The sequence below is a fragment of the Neolamprologus brichardi genome, chromosome 22 (genome assembly GCF_056152115.1).
Source record: "Neolamprologus brichardi isolate AB-2024 chromosome 22, ASM5615211v1, whole genome shotgun sequence".
Classification (NCBI taxonomy): Eukaryota; Metazoa; Chordata; class Actinopteri; order Cichliformes; family Cichlidae; genus Neolamprologus; species Neolamprologus brichardi.
In genome coordinates this window covers 8,531,999-8,546,749 of record NC_142124.1, presented here as the reverse complement: position 1 = coordinate 8,546,749, position 14,751 = coordinate 8,531,999, and the positions used below count along the sequence as shown (strand labels likewise).

Here is a 14,751-nt window from a genome sequence, read left to right as displayed (position 1 = left end):
TCATTTTCTGAGTCATGAGTGGAAACAGTGCTGCTCTCTACTGCTGACGTGTCAAAGCATTATGACAGTTGACAGGTAAAGATTACGAGGAGAGCCGGCTTAGCTACACGTGAAACTCATGAGTCACTGAAACACAATGTGTACAAGAACCTCATCTAAACCTGAGAGTCTCCCTTAAAGGAGAAATCTGCTTTACAATGCAATGAGTCAGCACAGACAACGTTTTGGTAATAGGCTTATAAGACCTAAGTTAAACTAATCCTTTGTAACCAGTCAGATTATGTTTACTCATAATCAAATAAGGAAGAGTAGGTTACTTCTATCAAACTCACGGGAAAGATTCAGTCTCAGAGTCCGCTGTGTTTCCCTGCTAAGAGTTTTTTTTCCTTCCTAATTAATCGTTCAGTGGCCAGACTACTTAAAAGCACCTGTTACAAGCCAAAGGACAAGTTTTTAATGTTCTCCGTGTTGCAGGTCTAAAAAGCTCTCCTGATCCATGACGCACAGATCTGACAGCTGCTTTCAATTAAAAAAGATAAATAGCAGAAATGTTTCAAACAGCCTGCAAACCGAGCACTGACAATAAATCATCTTTAAAGAATTTTGACATCTAACAAAACAAGGTTGTTTTATGAGGTATATGAAAAACACGAGACGGGACGAATGTCTTCAAACCCTGCAGAAACAAACATCTCTGAGCTCACATGTAGACAGATGGGAATAAAAATAGCTGAATATTCCCTGGAAAAAAGAAGCTGCTGCTGCCGCCGTGGATGTTTTCTCACTGAGACTCTTTACAAAAGGTGTATTTTCTCTCCTAACAGAGAGCTGCTGAATTCAACAGCTGGTGTCTGACCTTAAACTGTTTCACACTGATGCTTCAGTTGTTCTAGTGTGAGGAAAAAAAAGCCAAAGACACTAACACTGTAGAGCACCTACATGACAAATAGTATCATGATGTTGGCACATTTTAGCAAAGCGCAGGCCACAATCATGGAGGAGGTTATGTAGGGAGGATGTAATGACCACTTCTACAATCAATACAAAAATCAATGGCTCATCACAGATCCGGTTACAACAGCAGCAAAGAGATAAGCAAGGAGCCAAGAAGCAAGGGCTAATTGGGAGAACCTGGAAGAGATTAAGTCTTTAAATGATGACAGCAGATTTTTAGATTTGTGTAATCCACAAATCAGCCCTGTTTATTACTCCCTCTAAAGTACAAGAAAACTATCACACACAAAAAATTCTCAACCAAATTACATTTATTTATAGTTCCATATTTTATTTTACCATAAAAAGTCCCCAAAACAACACAAAAGTCACATGCAGCAACTCAGGCTCGAAGCACTTTACTGGTAGGGTCTTACTTTCACCCTAATGTCCTTGGGGACCCAACCCCGACCAGTCGCAGCAGATGGCCGCCCCTCCCTGAGCCTGGTTCAGCTGGAGGTTTCTTCCTGTTAAAAGGGAGTTTTTCCTTCCCACTGTCTCCAAAGTGCTTGCTCATAGGGGGTGATATGACTGCTGGGTTTTTCTCTGTATGTATTATTAAAGTGTCTCCCTTACAAGATAAAGTGCCTTGAGATGACCGTTGCTGTGATTTGGCGCAGTATAAAGACAGTGCACATCACACTAAAACATACCATTTCAGTGAGGCAGGACAAACGACTGGAGCTGGTCTGCCAAAATCAAGGAACAAGTGTTAGAAACTGCAGTTCTTCTAGTGGCCACTTGAGGCTGACCCAAAGAGCGAGTCAAACTCGATCACTTCCCATGCTGAAATCTTTAACTTTACATCAGTAGTATTTGACTGAAGAAAAAATAAATAAAAGAAAGACTCCTTGAATTCTACAAAGATTCCAACGTGCTAAGATGCATTTAAGTTTTTCTCAAAATCAAGACATCAAGTTTGACAGATGGATAAACAGAGGAATGAAAAAACCAACCAAGTAATTTGACTAATAAACAGGCCAACTCACTCACAGTCATGTTGGTCCAAACCACTCATTATTTTAATCCAGTGATGCAAACCCTGACTGCTCTTTGCTCCTCAAACAGACACATATATCTGAACTTTCAGAAGTTAGACTATTAAATCACATGATGCATGAGACTCTAGAACAAGCAAACCTGTTTAATCTAATGACTCAGTCACTAAAACTGCGGCATTCCCCCTCGTCTTAGTGCTTTGTGAAAGTATGTTAAGAAACACGGCTTAACAACCGCGAGCTGCCTCAGATCTGCAGAACAGAGTAGAGCAAAGGACTTTACTAAGCTGGGAGGAAATTAAACCAGTGGTTACGACAAACAGCAAACACCACGTGTGTGTCAAAATAAACACCCATCCCCAAGTTTGGGCCTCTTTAAATGCTCATGCAACCTATATACCACTTAAAGTTAAAAATAAGGCCCACCCAGTCGTAGCAATGGTCTGTAAAGTGTTGCGAGCGCCAAACTAAACAGATGCACCTCCACACGCATATTTCCTTACAGGAATAAAAAAAAAAAAGCAAATCTGTTGCTAAAGGCTGATTTGAACAGATGTGAGACTGAGTAACATACATCCTTGCATAGCCTCAAAAAGCAAGGTTTTGTTCATGTCAGCACAAATGGCCTCTGTGTTATCCCTTTTTTTTACTTTAATGCATCATACCTACATTTTGGGGGATTTGCAGTAAGTTCTACTACCACATCAGACACTTCCACACAATCCAGCAGATACTCCTGCTATCCCTGTTTCTTATCCACTGAACTTTTGAAGTGGGCAAAGCTTTTCCCTAAAGGAATGTTTGGTTTCCAGGTGCCTCTTAAGGTCACCTGGCATCATGCTGGCATTAGTTAACGGTCCCCAGCAAATGCAGTCGGGCTGAACGATGGGGACTTCCCGCAGCGATTTCTAAAGATTGCTTTTTCTGTGGTTTTGTGGAAGTTCAGAAATATTTTCTTGTTGTTTATTTTTTAATGCAAGCTTCTACTTTCAGCTAGGTGAGAGTTGTAGACAGATGTGCAAGAACAAAAATGTAAGACTTTGCATTTACATCTGGATACGTCTGGTTTTACAAAACAGTCCACAGTACCAGTATCGGTCATAATCAGGCTTGTGTTATGGTTTGTTGTTAGTTGGCTGCAGGGTAACCATCTTGTTGAACCGTAAAGAGAACATTATAAACGTTAATAAAGTTTAGCGGTTGACTGGTTAAGGGCTTTATGGGCCTGGCTTTGACATGATTCTCATTTCTCACTACAGCCCGTCGAGGAATTGAGTTTGCCATACTCTGCATTACACATGAAACATGAAAAACCTGCTTTATAAAAAAACTCTAACAAAAGAAGTAAAATGAAAGGAACAGGTTTATTTCTCTACATGATGTGTATGTACCTTTCACAGGGTGCATTAATAAAAACATCTGGTATTAAAGTGGACAATCTAGTCTCAGAAATAATTCATTTTATTTAGATTTCTGGATTTTAGTAAAGAGTTTTGGCCATGTTAAGGTTAGATATTCACTCTTACGTAAATATTAATGTGCATGAGGTTTTAATCACAAAGGAACCTCACCTTGATGAGGAGCACTGGCAGTAATAATCATTTTTTGAGCACCTACACACTCGTAATGCTTTGAGATGTGTGGAAAAAGGTTAGTGTTCAAAACCAAAACTTGCACACCACCTTAGGAATTTCCTAGCTTGTCCTGGAGCCAATAACTAAGAAATATAACTCAGTGATCTGTTTTTTGATCAACTGTCAACGTTCTCCTTTTCAACTGTGACTATTTTGGGGGGTTTCATTCCTGGAGTTTACTCAAAAAAAAACAGCACAGTCCTACACAGTAAAAACAATTGTTTCTGTGCATATTTGAGGAGTCAGAGAAAATTCAATTTCCCAGCTAAATGTCATTGTGAGGTATATTAAGCCCCCTGGCTCCACACCAGTTTGAATGATATTTCTGTTTCCAAGCAGCGGTGCCAAAACTCAGCCAAAGCCTCCAGTCCCTTTTAATCCCAGGTGGAAGACCCGATACACCCGCTCCACCCCTCTGTGGGATGTGGCTCCTCCCACTATGGAAGTTCAGCCATTAGAAGCTGGAGTGTCTCCAACATACTCTGGGCTTCAGGGTGGGGCGTGTGGAGGAGTAGGTGGTGAAACCCCCACACCAGTTCCTGTCTAGGTCCATCGGCGATATTAAACTCCCTGTGCAGTTGTTGGAGTTCATCTGAACTCAAACAAACAAGCCGAGAATTCAGCAGTTAAAAATAATCTCTTTACTACTGCCACTCCCTGATTATCTCACACATAAAAAGAGCCCATTTTAACATCAACAGCTGGTGGATGTCATCCTGTTTATATCATGGCCACTAGGTGACAAATTTCCCGATATTAACAGAATTTAAAAAAAACATCAACATCGACTGGTTTGTGGACTCCTGTTGAGTTTGCTGTCAACATGAACTCAGCGAAGGGTTACAATGACTGAAAGGCGAGGACACGGCAAAAGCATGTAGTGCTGTAGCGTTCAACTTGTACTAAAAGGAACATATCTAAGAAACCAGACTGAAAGTAAAGTCATCGAAAAAATGTTTACGATTATTTTCTTTGACCTGATCAGAGCAGTCGCCCCCTACTGGTCATAAGAAAGAATGCAAGTTTAAGATTTAAAAAGTAAATACAGAAATCCTTTAAAGTTGCATTAATCTTTTACATAGAGAGTGTGTGTGTTTGCATAAAATCTATGCAAAACTTCACTATGTTAACATTTACATTCTAAAGCGAGACTCATGTTGCCGGTTTTATGCCACAACCATATACCAAACCTTCAAATATTGGGCAAGTACTATTTTCAATGCATTTAACTGCATGTTACGCTTCCAGTCATTTATGCAACTATTTCATTTTGGAACCTTTTGGTCTTCGCAGCAATAGAATTATTACATTATATCGAATTTTGGTTACACAACTTATGCGTCACAGAAGCTCTCAGGAAAGGAAAGGAAAAGAAAACAACCACAGAGGAATCTGTGTCTGTGTGTGTGTGTGTCTGTGTGTGTGTGTGTGCATGTGTGCGTGTGTGTAGCTGTGTGTGTGTGTGTGTTCTATGAGGCTTTGTCTAAAGTCCTTTCAAAGAGGAGAAAAGGAGCACTTTTCAGGAGGACCACAACACCAGAGGAATTCACAGAATGTGTCATGATGACAAATGTTTTAAGGCTTGTTGTCTTTCAGATCTGCACTCTGAAAGAGACACATTGAGGATGTCTGTTTTCCTTTTGGGTGTCTCTGATAGAGATTCACCAGTCAGGAGTCAGGACACCCAGAAGTAGTTTATTTACGCTGAACAACGTATCCATTGTGTGTGAATAAGATCAAGATCACTAAAATGTTTTCAAACACTCATCAAGCTTTTAACTTCTGCAGTATCTTTCCCCGGGAAATTAATATGCTACTTTTTGCAGTCACTCTGTTTTAAAGTCTTTCAATGTTGCAAAGCACTAGAAAATAAATAACTTGAGTAGTAACTTCTGAGATGAGCTCATTCTGTTTCACCTCTAAAAATGAGACGAGGTGAGACAGAAATCAATATAAATGTTATTGTTGAATCACCACTCCAGACAAACTGCTCATAGCCTCGTTAGTATTAAAAAATAAAAGAAGATAGAAGTTGCAGACTTCAAGGGTCGTGGTGTGTGAAAAAAGCAGCAGCGATTTTCAAACCATGCAGAAAAACTGTGAGAATGCCAGTCAGCTCCCTACTGGCATTCCTGGCATTAGTCGGGATTACTGCAGCATGCCACAAACGGGATGTTAGCACCATTGTTCAGCGACCCAGGACAAACATCAGGCTGGGATCTCTGTGCTTCCTGATTCAAAGGTTAGACTAAGAGATGAGCAGAAGTATTCAGGTAAGGTGGGATGTGCTGCACAAATACAATGTCTTTATCAGGGAGATGAAAGAAGTAATTGTAATATTATGAATAAAGACGTACTCATGCTGAACAAGCTAGTTATATTAAAAACCTAAGAGTACATCCTGTCTCATGATCCTGGCTTTCAGTGCTAACGAGTTTTAGTTCTTGTGATTTTATTGAGTTTATTTGTTGTTCCTTCTTGTGTTTCTATTTCATCCATCTCTGCCTCTCCCTGTCTCGCCTATGCAGTAGTGCCTTTTGTCTTCTTTAGTTTTAGTTCTAGTTTTGGAAGTACATCTTATTTTATCTTCATGCTGAGAGCTTCTACATGGCGTTTTATATTAAACAGCTTGACATGAGAACTGTATCCTGTTTTTCATCTAACTATAAGCAGCAGAAAAACCAAAGTGATCTTTATTCCAAAATACAGACCTTTTCCTTTAATCAGTCAATAAAATGGATTTGTGGATACAGAACTTTGTGCTGTAGTATGCTGCAACTACAAATCATATCGCGTGTTGTGGAACTATATTTTAATCTATTTTTGTAAGCACTTACAATCTTTTATAGCTCGACTGTGCAGAGCGCTCAAGACGGATAAAATGACAGTTTGTGTACGACTGTATCCTGGTGACTGAAATCTCCCTGCGACCAGAATGATTTTTCCTCCAGTGACATCATCCTCTCAGACAGATTAGAAAGACATCTTTCTGTGTGTCACTGCTATCACTCAATAACCCACCGGACACACTGTACGAAACCTGTGCTTTAGAGCACTGTGGGAAAGTAAAGAGTGACATCATCCTATTCAGTGACCTGAGGTTGATGATTATTGATCGATACTTTTCCTCTCTCTCTCTCTCTGTCTTTTGGCCTTAAAACTGACAGTAAACAGTTAAAGCAGCTGTGCTGTTAGAGTGGCAAGCGAAGGGAATAACAGCTGTCCAACCCTCAGCTGTGTTGTTTGAGTTTTATCAACTAATATGTTAATTTGATCAAACATCCAGTCAGCTGCAGCAATGTCTGTAAGTGAAAAGTTTAGACAATGTAGAGGTGCCAAAAACTGCAGTTCCTCTATTGACCACTTGGTACTCCAAAAGCAAGTCAGTCCCCATGTTTAAAGACTAATAAACAAAACATAAAAATTAAAAATAAAATTGAAAACAAAAACAAAACAAAACTAACTGCTTGGTCTCTTCATAACAACTCCACAGAAAGCTGGAAAACCAGTTGATTTTAGCAGAAAGCTAAACCAGTGCCACAAAAACATTTTGTGATGTTTAGTGTTTGGAGCATTTTTAATACAATTCTCTAACAAATCTGGTTTGGTGTGTAAAAAAAAATGGAAAAAACAAAACAAAACTGTTCAAGATCCCTGTACTCTAGTTTTGGTGTGTCAGACCTGTATTTGTGCCATGCATCCATAAAACCTATACACACACCTGGTAACCACGTTTGCTACTCATCACTCCGCCCGCTGGTCCAAATATATTAAGTTATTTTTAAACTTTTTAAAAAAAAATATAAGTCTATGCATAAAGATTTATTCTTTTTTGTGCAAAAAATAAATAAATACAAAAATCAAGACAATTACATGTGGCTGAGAGCTCAACAGACATCTGGTGTAATCTAACTGAATACACAGTATTACAAAAATACTGGTGACTGCCAGTGCTACCCCTCAGCTTCCTAGCAGATGAATGTATGGTATAAATTTAAATCCTGGTGACTTCCTTTTTGCATTATTGCATCCACAGATGTTTAATAGGCGCACCAACAGGTATTGCATTCACAAACTGGGGTGTCCATGCTGCTTGTCTGTCCACCTGGTGGGGTGACAACAATAATCCAAACTGCAATGCTTTAAAACCAACTTCCTAACCTCCAGACCCTCTGTACTGTGCAAAAGTCTTGCTTAAGTAATAGTTCTTCAGGCTTTTTGAAGGTCTTTCAAAGTTTTTCTCTGGACTTCGGCTGCTTTTTCAATAATTTTCTGTCCGAGTCTTATAGCTGACTATTTTCAGAGCAACGTTTTTTTCTTTGTTTATTTGTTGCCCACTTAACACTGTGACTGTGACAATAAAAATATAATATTTCTGATCTAGTTTAAGACTAAAAGAAATTTCATACATTGAACATTTTGCAGTGTGGTTACATAACAAACGTCAGCTGTTATTGACTCCATGGATTTGGGAGGGCACTAATCCTCTGCTCCAATACAAATCCCATCTCAATTACAGCGGCTCTCACCAGCAAACTTTGCCAGGCTGAGTTCACTTCACGGCGGTTCACAGTCAGGATTTCCATTCTCCCGCAGACTTAAAGCAGTTCCACAAAAGAAACCAGAGACACAAACCAATTACATCTATATGCCATTTATCATCAGAAAGGATTTGGACTACGTGAAAGAATGTGAGGGCATCTATTAGATAAAGAGGCATGACCAGCACAGAATCAGCCAGATGACTAGTCTTACTGCAGGAACTGAAAGGTTTCTGAAAATCACAGCAGACTGGCTGATATCCTCTAAGATTTCAAAGCGCTGTACCTAATCCTGGAATAAGACGTTTCTGAGGTTGTTGTTGGCTTTAGAATACATTTAACAAGTTGAATGGCCTTATGAACATCAGAAAGAAGAACTTGGTGTGGCTAAGGTTAGATTTCAGATAATTTTACATATAATAACTCAGATAATTACACAGCTTGTGCCTGGTCTACCACTTTTTTTTTTTTTTTTTTTATAAATGCAGCAACATAAAAAGTTAAAAGCCTAAATCTACACTAGTTGAAGATCGACCACACACAAAATACATGCTGTAACTGAAATGATTCACTGAATATAATTCTTAAAATTTGTATTTTGACAACTTAGGTTTGGGTCCTTTTACCTAAAGATACTTATAATCGCAAAGAATTGTAACTCATGAGTGAGGAATTCCTCCAGATTCTTGATTGGTCTGAGAGTCAGCTCCTGGTGGGTTTTTGTCATTGGGCTTGAGGCAGTACTGAGCAGTTTTGGAAGAGTGGTGATGTGCATCGGTCTTGGGCTGCAGCCACTTTTAAATAGATAATACATATCAAACCCACATTCGTATCAGTGCCAGAAAAGAAGGTCTTCCATGAGAAGATTGCATTGTAACGAGATGATATTCACCTTGCATGTGCGGGATTTTGTTGTTGCTGCTGATTTACATGCTTAACGTGCAGCAGTCTGCACAAAATATGTTTAAAGGTGAATAGAGGTGATAGAGGTTAAAGGTGAGCTTTGAGTCCTCTGCAAGGGTATAAAAGTGCTATATAAGAATGAGTCCATTTACCATGTTTAAGCAGAACATACAGACTAAAAGGTCACCTTATAAACTCAAGAGAATTAGCAGACAGACAGGTGAGAATAGCCTACTGCAGCTTCTGAGTCCTCACTAATCTACCAGATACTGAGCCATGCTGTTGGCACAGTGGGATGGAGTGTAGGTGTGAACATATGTGGGAATAATGTATGAGTATGTCCTCTGTCAGAGGACAGCAGCTCTCAGGCAATACATGTGCCCCTTTATTTCTCCTGTAACTTTTCGTGCCTGCAAAAAAGATTTAAAAATTTGTGTGTTTTTAAGAGGAGTGTTATCTGATGACTTGACAGTTTTCTCCGTGATTATTTTCAGGCTTTCAGCTGATGGTGTCGATAGTCTTGACAGGCAGAAACTCAAAGAAGAAGGCTTCTGATTATGCATTCATACCAAATTCAATTCCATGACTTCAACTTGTGCTATGCTGCAGAGCAGATTAACTATCAGTGCATGAAAATGCTAAGGGGCACAACTAGACTTCCATTAAGTGATCTAAAAACAGCACTTGAAACTATCCAAACATGCACAAGGAGACGGTCTTGAACATGAGACCCACCACATTTAAATAGGACATTGGTTTTGAACTTTTTGAAAAGACGGCATTCATCCAACAGCTACAGTCTGATGCATTTGTCTGTTTGGCCTTGAACTGTGGATTATTAATCAGGAATGTGTTAGAGGTGGGAATCACCATACATCCCACGCTACGATATTATCACAATACTTAACGCACGATACGATATTATTGCAATTTTTAAAAATATTTTGCGATATTCAGATTCTGTACATAAAGTTAAACTTTATCAATATTCATTTTATCTAATATCAAAGTCTCGCACTCAGTCTTTCTCTCATTTCAGTTTTATTGTTGACAAACTGAACGGTTTGTATTACAGTCTAGTCCAACTTAACTGAATCAACCATCTGGTACAATTATAGCTATTCTGAACTATGCAGTTTATGAAAACTATGCAGCCCATTCAGCAACTGAAGAATTTGAAAGTAAATTTAAACAAAATATAATTTTACATTAAATAAAAAAGTTTTAAACTTAATTAAAATAAAACATGTCTTAAATTAAAATAAGTAAACGGTCATGTTTATTGCTGCCAAAAGAAAAGTTAAACAAATTTGGACAGTGAATCAGGATTCTTGCTCAGAAAAAAGATCAACATGCTCTGAAGTCAGAGCACAAAAACCTTTTTTGTAACAAAATATCGATTTCTGCTGTCCCTGTATCGATACATTATTAGCAAACAAAATATCACGATACTACACAGTATCCATTTTTTCTCCCACCCCTAGAATGTGTTGTTGCTTGCCGTGTAATTACCAGTTAGAGACGAGTCAGAATATCTGCAGATGTTCAAAAGTGCTCAACATATCAGGATGAGGAGTTTTTACACTTTGGAGGCTCAGATCAATAAATTAGCTGGACATGCATGGACATGAAAATCAAAACAAATGTATGTCTGTGAAGGTTCTCAGTCATCCAGGTCATCGTAGTCTAAGGGGCTTGGAAAGAAAAGCGTCTGGACTTCTTTGAGTTGCTTGAAGACGTTTCACCTCTCATCCGAGAATTGGATTGGGAAACTCCCACTGGGTTTAAATCTGGGACTCTCCACCATTTGACCCTTAGAACTGAAGAAGCTTCTCGGATGAGAGGTGAAACGTCTTCAAGCAACTCAAAGAAGTCCAGACGCTTTTCTTTCCAAGCTCTTTAGAAAAAACAAATGTAAAAATGTAATTTAAATGTAATGATAATGTGAAATATATATAAATAATTATAAATAAAGTGTGTTTTTTTTGTAGAACTTCATAGACATTAATAGATTATTCAGGAAAAAAATAAAGAAAGAGGTGTTGTCCACTTGGCACATATTAAATGACAGAAGAGGAATATTTTTCCTATTTTACAACCTGGACACATCTGTGTGTATGTGTGATCACCCGTCCATAACTTAAGCACTATTACTATTTTTGAAAGTGAGGTCAAGTTGCATGAAACCTTATCTGAGGCAAGTACTGGAACTGAGCGGAGGCTTCCTCTGCGGGTGCTCAAGCTCGACAGTGATTCACAAGACAAATTTATCGCAGCCCTTTTATAAGTAAACTCTGTTAGTATTTACACACAGAAGCTCGCAATGTTGACTCTTTTAAGTGTGTTTAAGAATGGGGAGTGGGACAAAATCCACCTCGCAGGCAGGATTACATCCCAGACCAACACTTTACAGAACAAACACAAAGATCACATCAGCACAAACAGCTACTTCCATGTGACGCCTGTCACAGTTCACCTGTAAGCTAAAACAAAACAAAGTATTTTTACTAAGTATTATTCCAGTTCTCTTGTTAACATATATTCAGTGTTTCCCACACATAATACCACCTACCAATTATATTTGATGACTACATTTCATCTGAGAGAATTCCACCACCATTAGTTTACTAGTGGAAAACACTCTTGAAAATTCTGAAAATGTAGCTGTTGCTAACTCGCTTTCCTGTCTCATGTTTTTCCTACAGCTGGCTATTATAGTACTTACTGACATTATTTAGCTACTTCCCCCAGAGAGGATTGTGTCCCGTGGTCAGACTTATTATAACTCCATCACCTTGGACTATAGCTAATATAGATCTCACTCCTCCTAACCAGAACCTGCAGAAGGTAGATGAACTGATCCTGTGGCAAGGCAGCAGAGCATAACTTAGACTACTAACACTGGCTACAGTCCATTATGGTGAAGTTGGAGTTCATCCTTAGGATGAGAAGTAGCTGTAGAAGTAGCTGATTATATTTCTCAGTTATTTAATGGTCACTTGGAAGCTTAAACTCTTTAAGCTTTACTAGAATGGTGTTTTAGAAACATTGTTCCTTCTGCAACTTGGTTGAAAAGATGAATATTTAGCAAAAGCTAGAGCGATTCCTTTTGCTGACATTTGGCTACAAAACTATCAGCCAACCTCTTAAGAATGAGTATTTGAGGTGAAGATAACACAACAAGGTCAGGGTCACTGGAGTCATTAGTAAGTGCAGGTAATTGTGCTGTATCTGGGGGACTCATTAGGCTTCTCCAACCTTCGATGTTACAGCGTCGGCATTTTAGATTATCCAAGAAATTCCAACACTGCAGCCAACCATCGATAATGGAATAATCTCAGGAGTTTTGTCCAACACACGTAAAATGTGACTGGAATAAGTTACCGTGACCTTAATAACAAACTCCTCATTGAGTTAAATGCCAGAAGTTATTTAGCTTGTCTTTCAACCAGAATAATGCCAAGACTGACAGAGTAAACTCAAGGGATACATTTGGAGCGCGTATTTAAAGCAGAGCTGCATGTTTTACACTAATAGATCTGATCTGTTGCTATTCTGACACACAGCTTCACCCAGCCTTCATCACTCCCATAGGAAGCTGCATTTCACCTGTTGCAATAAGTTATACAAATGTATAAGCCAGCTCACGCAGGAGTAATAACTTTTAGAATATGAAATTAATCCCTAACCATGTGATACTGTGTGCACGAATGCTGCCAAGAGTAACAGTCCATCCTCCCACTGCTACATGCAATCTGTGCATGATGGACACTTTATCAGGATCAGATCTCTCTCACCTGTGTTGTGAATTTTGAACCCGTGTCAACACAGACTAAAAATAGAGCGGTGTACCAATCCCAGTCAAGTATAAATTCATGGTTGTATCAATAATTTCACCTGATTATAGGACTAATTGAGTAGCTTCATCTTAAGGTGATTAATGACCAGCTTAAATTCTCTAATCCAGCTCCATATCAAAGTTTTTCTTCCAACATGACTTTTAAAATGACAGGAACACTGCTTTATCTAGGCCATATTTGAATTATTCAGCTCACACACAGAGCTGCGCACACATGCAACAGCTCAACACACAGCTTTAAAGAAGGGGCTGACATCTCACGACAAACCCCGACACCCTACTTTTCGCTCAAAGCTCAGATCATCTGAAACCACAGGTAAGGGCTGATAAAAACAGCATTTATATTTGTTATCGCCCATCTCCTCGTCTTTAAGGAGATGTGTTCTATTTATTCTAAGTGTACAATTATCTAAAACAAACGGCATCCGGTTAAAAACCAACAATAAGAAAGAGTAACAGGAAGTCTGATCTTGGCAGAGAGACTGGAGGTTATGAAAGGGGCGTGGAGCACCAGACTGGTGCCAGCGAGGCACAGCAGGAACACTGCCCACAGTGACATGCACAGTAGGCAACCACATGGGAAGAAAATTACTAGACTGATGCGACTGGATGGAATTGCTCGGTTCCCAGCATACCAAGGCCCAGAGAAGACTTGCATTGACAGTTTGCTGTAACTGGAATTTCAGGCCCACACTTACGGGTTCTGTTTTTACCTCCAACACATGTTAATCATTCATTCTGCTAATTATCCATTGTGCCTCTCAACAATTATGCTTTTATAACAGTGGAGTTGTACACAGTGTGGGACTCATACAAACTCATTTGAGGCTCTAGAAAAAGAGATGTTTCCTCACTGATGTGTGACATGTTTGACAAGTGTAACATGACGGCACAGCTGCTCCTATCAGCCTGTGTCCTGAGCTAGATTACCTGCAGATGTCAATGTAATTCACCTGCCTTTGTGGGTGACACATGCAGGTGGGAGACAGCTGAGCAAAAACAGGACATAATAATGTCTTTGTGATGATCTACATAGATCTGAATGAATCCATAAATCGCATCCATACAATAAGAAAACAAGACAAGATAATCTGGATTAATTAATCCATCTTAATCCATCAAATTTGGAGCAAAAATCAATGCATTTGCAAACCATCAGCTTGACACACATTAAAAACAACACATAGACCCAATCTCAGATTCATGCACAAGCACAGGACTAAATATATAAAAATATGAGATGTCCCATTTATATAATGATCTGATTCAACTTCTGCTTCATGATAACTGATGCAGATATGTTCAAAATGTTGTCATTAGAAAGATGGCTTGTATCGGTCACACTGTCTCCATCACTTATTGGCTAATAAGATGAAGTTTTCCAGTGGCACCAGCCAATATTTTTCTACAGTTTCACATCACATATTTTGTGCTGTTAAAACTTTCCGAGGCAGTGAGCTTCCACAATCAGTGCATATTTAATGTTATTATAGGCCTCAAGGATACACTTAATGCTGTTAGACGAAACTGTGCTAAATTTAAACAACTTTGTTTTGACATAATTCTTAAGGTTAACCAATCAAGAGCACCAGTGTCAAATTTCACAACTATGTTTCATATGTATGCAAACTGGGAGAACATGGCATGAAAGCTGGTTTCAAGTGCATTGAGGTGATTGTCTTCCAGGTCAAATTCAGAATCATGAACCGAGTAAACAAATGAGGTGCAGGTGCATCTTCAAGTCGTCTGGACTTCCTGTTTCTATCAACCCTGCAATTCTTTCTGAAACAAAATAAAAACACTCACAAGTAGGCTTTTACCCA

General features: G+C 39.0%; 1 protein-coding gene across 3 annotated transcripts in view; it reads right to left on the bottom strand.

Annotated features, from left to right (window-relative positions):
• Positions 1-14,751, bottom strand: part of pleca (plectin a) — a 98,186-nt gene that overhangs the window by 74,449 nt on the left and 8,986 nt on the right. The window lies entirely within an intron of this gene.